At 42.0% G+C, this 11,022-nt stretch overlaps 1 protein-coding gene across 5 annotated transcripts in view; it reads left to right on the top strand.

Moving 5' to 3' along the window:
* Positions 1-5,535: 5,535 nt before the first annotated feature.
* Positions 5,536-11,022, top strand: part of PLEKHH2 (pleckstrin homology, MyTH4 and FERM domain containing H2) — a 114,695-nt gene continuing 109,208 nt past the window's right edge. For all 5 annotated transcript variants that reach the window (XR_009602535.3, XR_009602540.3, XR_013554623.2 and 2 more), the window contains exon 1: positions 5,536-5,631. The gene's annotated coding sequence lies outside the window, so the exon portion shown is untranslated. The remainder of the gene's footprint in view (positions 5,632-11,022) is intronic.

Below are 11,022 nucleotides of genomic sequence, written 5' to 3'. Positions count from 1 at the left end.
CTGGCTTAAACGGACCCTTTGTGCAATATGAAAAGAGAGAGGGAAGATTTTTAGTTACTGGCTGTGATATGGATCTGTATCAGAATGGCTGCCTCTGTCTGGTAGGTACTGACTCCAAACAGAATAAATCATCAGTTCACATTTAATACTTTTTTAAAGAAGATGACCTAATTTTTTTAATGTTTGTTTAGTTTTGAGAGAGAGAGACAGAGCATGAGCAGGGGAGGGGCAGAGAGAGAGAGAGAGGGAGACCCAGCATCTGAAGCAGGTTCTAGGCTCTGAGCTGTCAGCACAGAGCCTGATGGCCCAATGTAGGGCTTGAACTCACAAACTGTGAGATCATGACCTGAGCTGAAGTTGGATGCTTAACCAACTGAGCCTCCTAGGCGCCTCTTATACTATCTGGGTCACAGTCTTCCTGTGTGACCCTCACGTGTGGTGTCTTTGTTTTTAGCTTCATGGGTCCTGACCAAGCCATGGCCAACTACCCCTCAATCTTCTCTTCCTTTCAATTGCCCTTAAAATAAGTGATCTGCAAAGCTCTGCCCAGTGTTTTTCTTTTTCCTCTGTACATACTTGTTCTTTCTCTGTGGTCTTACCAATGCCCATTAAATTCTTACCTCCACCAGTGTTGGCCTTGACCTGGACCCACCTATGAGCTTCTCCCCACACCAATCTATGATAGAGGGGGTCCAGCTCACCTGTGAGATAAGGTGAGTTTGAAGGGGGTCCTGCCTTCACTGCAGACCCAAAGGATTGGTAGGTCATTACAACCTGGGTACTGGGAACACACCATCAGCCCAGCCATCTCTTTTATCCATCTCTACTAGGAAGGCCAAGTTCTTTGGTGCCCAGAATTTGCTGCTTTCCTGGGATGCAGATAAATAGCTTGGAGTGTCCAAGCCTATAGTCCAGGCTTGCATTCCAGTCAGCAGGTGAGAATTTATTCCTACCAGCTTTATTTCTTTTTCCCAAACTTCTTCCCCTTGTCTTTGATATATTTCCCCAGGAGCTGGGAATTCTAGTTTCTGAACTGGGGTTTCCACTCTCTCTACTCCAGCTGCCACATGCTCATTCTAGGTGGGGGTCAGTGTCTCCTCCCTGTGTTGGATTTTATGTGTGATCGAATGAAAGAAGAAGATCTTTCTTCCCAAGTATTTACTCCGCTCCCTTATTCTTGCTCCTTCCAACCTTGCTGTTCCCGCTTCCGGTATGCCAAATGGCTGTGTGGTCCGCAATCATTTTGCAATCCACAAGACTCTCCCCTCTATGCACCTTACCTTGAAATGTATACCCCAACCCAGACCTTTCTCCCCAGCTCAGCCTGACTAATTTTCTGCTGGCTCTCCTGCTGGACGTTTCACTGACATCTCAGCTTGTGCTTGGCACATATAAGCCAAATCTTATTCTTCCTGTTAACTAATTCCTCACTTCTTGCTTCTCTGCTTTGGTTAATGGCACCTTCATTTCCCAGTTACACAAAGCCTCCCAGACCCTCATGTTCCCAATCTTCAAATCAATTGTTAGACCTTGTAGATTCAATTTCTTGAAAGAAGCTGAGATGTAGTATAGAGTAGTGGTTACTGTTAAACCAGAATTCCCAGTTCCATTACATAATATCTGTGTACCCTTAGGGCAGTGATTTAACCTCTATGCCTCAGTTGTCCCATCTGTCAGGTGGGAATAGTAATGGTCCCTATATTACAAAATAGTCATGAGTTTACATTTGCTAAAGCACTTGAAAGAACACTAGGTGCATTGTGTCACCTGTCTACTATTTTTATCTCTTCCGCCCAGAGCCTTCCAATTCCACCATGGCCTGCACTTCATTCTCACCCTGAGTGCCCTAGTTCAGATCTTCACTGAAGCTCTCCCTTAGCTCCTAATTGTTCCTCCCTCTCCTAGCTGTTCTTGCTGCGTGCTAGATAGAGCTTCCTAAAGAACAGCTTTGGTCACCCGCCACATTTTTCCATAACCTCTGCTACCGAGCTGCCACCATTTCCCACCAGAATGACTGAAATAGTTCCCCATCTGGTTGCATTGAATCTACTTGTGTTTTTCTAATCACCTCCATACTCTTGTCACATCTGGTCTTGTCACGTCTCTGTTTAAAACATTTCAGTGGACTCCCTGTGCTCCTGGAATAATCGTAGTCACAGCCTTGCTACTCAAAGTGTGTCCCTGGAGCTTGTTAGAAATGCAGATTCTTGGTTCCCATCCCAGACCTACTGGCGTCTGAATCTGCATTTTAACAAGATTGCCATTAAAGTTTGAGAAGCCTTGTTCTTCAAGGCCCCAGATGGTCTGGCCTTCTTTCTTCAACAGCCTCCTCCTCCTCTACTTCTCTCCTTGCTCACTGTGCCTCATTGTGTTCTGGCCTCTCTGGTCTCCATTAGGTCCCTCCAATGTCTCAGGCTCCTCCTCACCACAGGGCCTGGTACCTGTGCTTCCCACAACCTGGGATGCTCTGCCCATTATCCTTTTGTTTTTGTCTGGCTAGTTCCTTCAAGCCTCAGCTCAACTGTCATTCTCTCAAAGAAGTCCTTCTCGACTCCTAAGACCAGGCCAGATCGCCTTATTATTCAGTTGCACAGCATTTTGTGCTTTTCCTCTAGAACGCTGAATGCAATTTGTAATTATATATTTATTTGTGTGAATATTTAATGAATGTGCATCTCTCCCCCTAGACCACAACTCTATGAAGACAGAAACCACGTTTATTTTGCTCATCTTTGTAGTCCTCAGAATCTAGTATGGTGCCTGGGATATTATAAGTACTTAATAACCACCTTTGTTCATTCATTTAACAGATATTTATTGTGCACCTACTATATGCCATTCACTAGATGCTGGATATATAGATGCTGGATATTAAGGAGGAAAGCCAGGAGTGCCTGGTGGCTTGTTCAGTTAAGCTTCTGACTTTGGCTCAGGTCATGATCTCAGGGTTTGTGAATTCGAGCCCCACGTCAGGCTCTGTGCTGATAGCTCAGAGCCTGGAGCCTGCTTTGGATTGTATGCCTCCCTCTGTCTCTGCCCCTCGTCCACTCACACTATGTCTCTTTCTCAAAAGTAAATAAATATTAAAAAGAAAAAGGAAAACCACACAGTTTCTGCTCTCATTACAGTTTAGTAGGGGGAAACAGGCAATCAAATAATCACAAATAAATATAATATTACAATGAGGTAAATACTATGAAGCAAAGGTACAGAATGCCATGAACATTCAGGAAGGCTGGTCAGAGATGTTTTCCAACTGCCACTACTGAATATAAAAACCATAAAATTCAACATGTATTTTTCTTTTATAGAACAGCTTTATTGAGATTTAATTCACATAGCATACGATTCACTCATTTAAACTGTACTTGTCAATGGCCTCTAGCATATTCATAGAGTTGCACAATCATCACCACAAGTTTTAAAATGTTTTCATTTCCTCAAAGAAACCCTTCTGCCTTTAGCCATCACTCCCATCCTCCCCAGCCCCTCACAACCACTAATCTACTTCCTGGCTCTATAAATTTGTCAATTCTGGACATTTCATGTAAATAAGATCACCTAAAATGTGACTTTTTGTGACTGGCTTCTTTCACTTAGCATAATATTTTCTTTCTTTTTTTCTTTTTTATTTCAGAGACAGAGAGTGTGTGTGTGAGCAGGGGAGAGGAGTAGGAGGGGGGAAAGAGAGAGAGGAAGAGGGAGAGAGAGAGAATCTCAAACACTTTTTATGTTCAACACAGAGCCTGATGTGGGGCTCACTCCCATGACCCTGGGATCATGACCTGAGTCAAAATCAGGAGTTCAACACTCAACCGACTGAGCCACCCTGGCACCCCAGCATAATATATTCAAAATTTATCTATGCTGTATCATTTATAAACACCCCATTTCTTTTTGTTGCTAAATAATATTCCATTGTACCATGTATTTTTCTTAGCACATCCAGAAACCGGATGCCATTCCACTGTATTCACCATAGCCAAACAAATTGAGTCATGTTTCTAGAAAAAGGTGACAGTAAGTAAATGTTGGCTGAAATTTACAAGGGTGGCAGCCATGTGTAGAAAGCTTCTTTTCATGAGTGACTTTATTCACTGAGCTCTCTTAGTCTGTTTAGTATTCTGACTCACAAACGGAAGTGATTCTATTTTGGCATTCTTTCTCTCGCACTTAGTTCTTTGGTCTCTACTGACTTGCTGCGTTAAATTATGCAAGTTACTTAAACTCTGTTTATTTAACTCCTGCATGCTCTGTAAAATGAGCCCAGTCCAGCCTGTTTGTTGGCCAAAACTGTTTGGAGACAATTTTTCATGTGATATGCATCATCAGCTCCCACAGAAGGCAAAAGGAATTTGATGTGTGGGGGTAGTCTGGGATCCAGTCCAAAATTAGTGCTCATCTGGAAGAAATATGGAAGTTTGATACTTGCTCACTGGCCTTTTAGTTGTACTCACTTATTGCTTTCCCTCTAAGGAAGTTTGTAAATCTTTATCTCTTATGCATTTTCTATATAAGGTGAGATAAGATTTAAAAAAAAAAGAGAGATGGTAATGGAAAAAGCCCTCTGACATTCTTAATTGGCCAGCTGTGAACCAAAGAGAGTAATTTGTCTCACCTCGCTTTATGACCTGCAGAAGGATTACCCATGGTATTTAGTATTCTAATTTTCCCCCTTGAGATTGTCCTTGCCAGACCTCATCTTGGGATGTAAAATCCAATTAGATTAAAATTATCACTCATCTTCTTACCCAATGCTCTGTGCTGGGTGCGGAGGAGGCTGCAAAAAGGAAGAAAATGAATCCTTCTTTCAAAGAGCTCACAGTCTAATGGAGAGATAAGGAGCGGTACCTAAGGCAGAATGAGCTAAGTGCCAAGGGGAGTAAAAACCTAAATGCTCAGGGAACAGAAGCAAGAGAAGGGATTATTGCTAGGAGTAACAGTCATGGTTATGTGGAGAAGATAATCTGAGTTGTGTCTTAGAGAACAGTTAGAACTTTTAAAGGGGACGCAGGAAATAGTAGGTGAACTTTCCAAATGGACTTCCCTGGGGGTGGGGGAATTGCACAGCAAGACTCTGGTGTGAAGGGCAGTTGTGAAAAATAAACCTGAAAAAGTAGGTTGTAGGCCTCGAATACTGGCCTGGGAAGTCTGTTCTTGATAATTTAAGCGAAAGAAAGTCAACGAAGGTCTTCGGCAGGGTGTACCTCAAAAGTGCACTTGAGATCAGGCAACCTGGCAAGAGGGCGAAGGACGGATTGGCAAGAGGAGAGACTTCAGGCTGGGAGACCAAACCGGTGGATGCTGAGCCGAGGTAGGGAGGATGGAACGGAGGTGACAACCTCTGAGCTGTAGGTATGTTGAAAACTAGGGGCAGACAGAATAGGACACAACTCCCTCCAGAGGCAGGGCCTAGGAGGAGTCAAAGTCGTAGCCACACCCTCAAGTGACGTCAGGCGGCCGGCTGCGCATCCGATTGGCTACTCTGGCCTCCAGTCCTAGGAGAAGGCGGTGCCCTGCCCCGGCCCTCTCCAGGCTTGGAGCGAGGCGGGCACCCGCGGAGAGTCCCGGCAGCCCCGCGCCAGGCGCGGCCAGGACTTCGGGCACTGCAGCCAGGGTCACGCAGCAGAGGTAGGCAGATGGAGAGGGCCCGGAGCTGAGGGGCGAGCCCAGCGGCTCGGATGCCCGGGATCCCCGCCCCCTCGAGAGCCCGCCGTCCCGGGGGGCTTGCCGGGCGGCGGTTGGGGGCGGCGTGCAGACCCGGCGGGCGGGGACCAGGGCGGTGGAGCCGGCTGGAGCAGGATGGAGCGGGACTCGCCCCCGCGCCTGCCGCCGCAGCCCCGGCACTCGGCATCGCCCCCTCGCTGCCTCCAGGACTGGGGTCTCGGCCGAGGTTGGTGGCCGCCGGCTCCTCGCCCCCTGGTCTCCCGTGACATTTTGTTTGAAAACGCGGGGTTGGGTGTGTGGCGCGGCGGGGGCTGTTCTGGGGGGGGGGGGGTGCAGCCGGCGCCCCCGCGTCCCTGCCCCAGGGGCCCGAGCAGCTAGGGATGCTGCTGCTCGGCCTCGGCTTCCTGGGAGCCGCGCTGTGATCTCTTGGGTGAAACTTCCCAAAAGTTACAAGAACCCCTCGAGTTGCCGGAATGTCAAAGTGCCCTTGGGTGACCTACTACGAAACGGCGCTGGCCCTGAAGTTATTAGACCACTTTTTAAAAGACGGAACATCCGAGCCCTCGATTTTGATGTGCGAAACTCTGTGGAAAGAGCGAATTGAACGATTTACGCGTCAGAGCTCTGGTGCTGTGCTACCTGCAGGTCACTGCTCTCTTTGTGAAAATGCCCGTCGCAAGCCTCTACCGCACCGCCGCGTGGGTCCCCGAGGAGCTGTGGGGTGGGGAGCACGACTGCTCCTGGCAGGGCCAACGATGGGCAGGCGTAGCCCAAGTGGGGCTGGTTGGTGGTCAGGAGCCTTCTTAAACAAGGCAAGCCTCAGTGTGGTCAAGAAAGACATCCTTTCTGCTTTGGAAGAGAAATAGTTACCTGGCCAAGTTAAGCCGTCCCTTAAGAGGAGCGAATTAAAGAATGTGAGTGGCTAACCCTGAGCTTCATCAGGAATAAGCCTCAATAGATGAATTCTTACTTTTTTTTTTTTTTTTTTTTTTTTCTTTCTCTTTTGGGATTTGGAAGAGAAACAGGAAGTCAGAGATTCGGAGAAAAGAGCATTCACTCCATAATTGTAAACAGTTTATTTTGTGTCAGTAAATATTTCCAAAAGTCATGGGGGTGGGGGGTGGCTTTTGGAAAACCAAGATTTTTTTCCCGTGCACCGCAGTGAAGATAGGTTACTTGAAAATTCAAAATCTAGAAATGTTAATTTATTTAGCAAGTGGTTATACCTCCCAAAGCTGTACAGTTCTATAAAATCAATGGTAATGGAAAAGAATGGTGGATGTTGTTCAAAGTTCGAATCTTTACTCAAGATGGTGCATTAACACAACAGTTACTTTATACTAACGGAAATTACAGAATGAAATGAGGAAATCAGGTGTCTAGACCTCTTGGTGGACCATTAGCCAGCCAATCTGTAGTTTTGAATTTTTTTAAATTATGATCCTATTAGTAGGGAATGTAGACATTAGATGCCAATTCAGTAATATTATTAAGGTTCTGCTACTTCGTTGTAAAATATGTAATTAGCATAACTAAAGACATAAATAGGTATGTTTAATTTGGAATTTATTTATCATGTCATTTTCATAGCAAAGTAGTCTTGGGTAAGATATATGTATGAACTTGCCATATTTGAGGTTAGTTAACATTTACCTCTAAATTATTTGAGTTAACGGTAGAATTCTTGACAGGGATAGCTACAAACAATGGATCATTAAATTTGTAAATGTTGAGTTAATATACATCCACACAAATTGTTACTTTTTAAAAAATCATTTTTATTCTTTAATTTTGGAGTGGGGAAGATCTTTCTAAAGTACAAAACAAAACTCAGATTGCATGAGGAAAATGATTGTTACACTTTACCACATATTTAAATAAATTTTTTTCTTTGTGTGTATCACAAACAAGTTTTAAAAGACAACAAATGTATGGGGAACAATTGTGCAAATAAATGTGTAATAAGAATATTTGTATCTGTATTACTTCTTGTTAAAATTTTTATTTACTTTTATTTGAATAAAGTTGACACAATGTTACATTAGTTTCAGGTGTACAACGTTGTGATTCAACAGCTCTATAAAACTTATTTTTCTTTACTCATTTGTAAATAATTGCTTTTTAAAATTGAAGTATAATTAGTGAACCATAAAATTTACTCCTTTAAAGTGTACATATCAGCGACTTTTAGTATATTCACAAGGTTGTGCAACTATCAGCACTAATTCTAGAATAATTTTGATCATTCAAAAAAGAAACCCCAAACTATTAGCTGTTGATCACCATTGCCCTTTCTTCACAGCCTTTGGCAACCACTAACTTACTTTCTGTCTCTTTGGATTTACCTGTGTTGTGTAAATGGAATCATACAATATGTGGCCTTCTTTCACTTGGCATCTAGGATAATTGTCACAGCATGTATTAGTACTTTATTCCTTTTTTGTGGCTGCATAATATTCCTTTATACAGATATACCACATTTTGTTTATCCATTCCTCTGATGATGGACACTTGGATTGTTTCCACTTTTTGGCTATTTGAATAATGCTGCTGTGAACATTTGTGTATAAGTTTTGGTGTGAACTTATGTATTCAGTTCTCTCGGGTATATAGTTAGTCAGCATTGGAGTTGCTGGCTCATATGGTAACTTCATGTTAAAACTTTTGAGGAACTGTTAAACTATTTTCCAAAGCAACTATACCATTTTTACATTCCCAATAGCAAAGTATGAGGGTTCTAATTTCTCACATCCTCACTCACACTTGTTATTATGGCTTTATTATTTTAGGGGCGCCTGGGTGGCGCAGTCGGTTAAGCGTCCGACTTCAGCCAGGTCACGATCTCACGGTCCGTGAGTTCGAGCCCCGCGTCAGGCTCTGGGCTGATGGCTCGGAGCCTGGAGCCTGTTTCCGATTCTGTGTCTCCCTCTCTCTCTGCCCCTCCCCCATTCATGCTCTGTCTCTCTCTGTCCCAAAAATAAATAAAAAACGTTGAAAAAAAAAAAATTTTAAACATCCTGTTTGGTGTGCAGTGGTTGTCATGATTTTAATTTGCATTTTCACTTATAGCTAATGATGTTGAACATCTTTTCATGGCTTTTTGGCCATTTGTATATCTTCTTTAGAGAACTGTCTATTTAGATCCTTTGCCTACTTTTTAATTGTTTTGTTTTGTATTGTTGAGTTGTAAGAGTTCTTTATATATTCTGGATAAAAGTGTCTGATATACATGATTTGCAAATATTTTTCTTCCTTCTGTGGCTTATCTTTTCACTTTCTTGATGGTGTCTTTTGAAATAAAAGTTTTTAATGTTGATTAAGTCCAATTTATCTATTTTCTTTTTGATTACTCGTGTTTTAGATGTCAACTCAAAGAAACTTGACTAATTTAAGGTCACAAGATTTATGCCTATCTTTTGTTCTAAGAGTTTTAGAGCGTTGGCTCTTACATTTATCTTTGATCCATTTTGAGTTAGTTTTTTATATGTTGTGATGGAGGGGTCCAAATTCATTCTTTTGCATGTGGATATCCAGTTGTCTAGCACCATTGTTGAAAAGACTCTTCTTTCCCCATTGAACGATTTTGGTACCCTTGTCAAAAATCAGCTGACTATAGGGGTACCTGGGTGGCTCAGTTGGTTTTGAGCATCTGACTCTTGATTTTGGCTCAGGTCATGATCCCAGGGTTGTAGAATCAAGCCCTGCATCCAGCTCCGTGCTGAGTTGGAGCCTGCTTGGGGATTCTCTCCTCTCTCTCTCTCTTTCTCTCTCCCTCACTGCCCCTCTCCCCCACTCACATTCTCTCTTTCTTTCAAATAAAAAAAAATCAGTTAACTATAAATTTGAGGTTTTATTTCTGGACTCTTAATTTTATTCCACTGATCATATGTCTGTCTTTATGGCAATACCATACAGTTTTGACTACAGTAACTTTGTAGTAATTTTTGAAATTGAGACATAGGAGTCCTACAACTTCTTAAGATTTTTTTAGCTATTCTGGATCCCTTAAATTTCCATATGAATTTAGGATCAGATTGCCATTTTTGCCCAAAAATGCAGTTGGAATTTTGAGAGGGATTGAATGTATGTATCCTTTTGCAAGTATTGGCATCTTCACAATATTAAGTCTTCTAATCCATGAACATGAGATGTCTTTCATTTATTTGGGTTTAATTTCTCTCAGTGTTGTTTTGTGATTTTCAGAGTGCAAGTTTTGCACTTCTTTTGTTAAATTTGTTCCTAAGTATTTAGTTCTTTTGATGCTATTGTACATAGAATATATTCTTGATTTCATTTTTGATTTTTTTTTTTTTTTGCTAATGCGTAGAAAAACAATTGATATGGTTGATTGTATATTGATCTGGTTTCCTGAAACCTTGCTGAACTCAAGTAGTTCTAATAGATTTTTTGTGAATTCCTTAGAATTTTCTGTACGCAAGATCATGACATCTGAAAATAGAGATTTGGTTTTCTTTTTTTTTTTTCAAGTTTATTTATTTCGAGAGAGAGAGAAAGCATGAGAGAGAGAGAGAGAGAGCATGAATAGGGGAGGTGCAGAGAGAGAGAGAAAGAGAGTGAGAGAGAGAGAATCCCAAGCAGGCTCCATGCCATCAGCGCAGAGCCCGATGCAGGGTTCAAACTCACAAACCAAGAGATCATGACCGAAGCTGAAACCAAGAGTTGGATGCTTAACTGTATGAGCCACCCAGGCGTGCCTAGGTTTAGTTTTCAAACTGGATTCTTTTTATTTTATTTTATTTTTTCTGGCCCTGACTAGAACCGCTAGTACAGTGTTGAACAGAAGTGGCAAAGCAGACGTCCTTGTATTATTTCTGGTCTTCGGCAGATCAGTCATTTATTATTAAGTATGATGTTAGCTGTGGGCTTTTCCTAAGTGCTTTTTATCAGGCTGAAGAAGTTCCCTTCTATTGCTAGCTTATTGAATGTTTTTATTATGAAAGGGTGTTGAATTTTGTCAGATTTTTTTTCCTACATTGATTGAAATGATCATGTGGTTTTGGTCTGTTACTCTATTAATATGGTTCACTGTATTGATTGATTTTTATCTGTTGAAAAATATCTGCCTTTAGGTTATTTTTTTTTTTGCCTTTATGCTATTTTTAAAACTGTAGAAATTTTTAGTAGAACATACACAAGTTATTTTAATTGTAGGGAAACTTACCAGCATGAATTAGACTCTTCTTGCTTAACAATGTTTCTACATTTCTCTGCAAGGTACAAGTGATTCAACACTTAACAGTGTCTGTTTCAGGACAGCTTTTTATTTTATAATTTTTAGTCCATATGTTTTTTTCCTTGTCCATTCTAAAGCTAAGGAGGAAAGAACTGAAGTAG

Source organism: Panthera onca, chromosome A3, assembly GCF_046562875.1.
Source record: "Panthera onca isolate mPanOnc1 chromosome A3, mPanOnc1 haplotype 2, whole genome shotgun sequence".
NCBI classification, from domain to species: domain Eukaryota; kingdom Metazoa; phylum Chordata; class Mammalia; order Carnivora; family Felidae; genus Panthera; species Panthera onca.
This window is presented reverse-complemented; position numbering and strand designations above follow the sequence as displayed.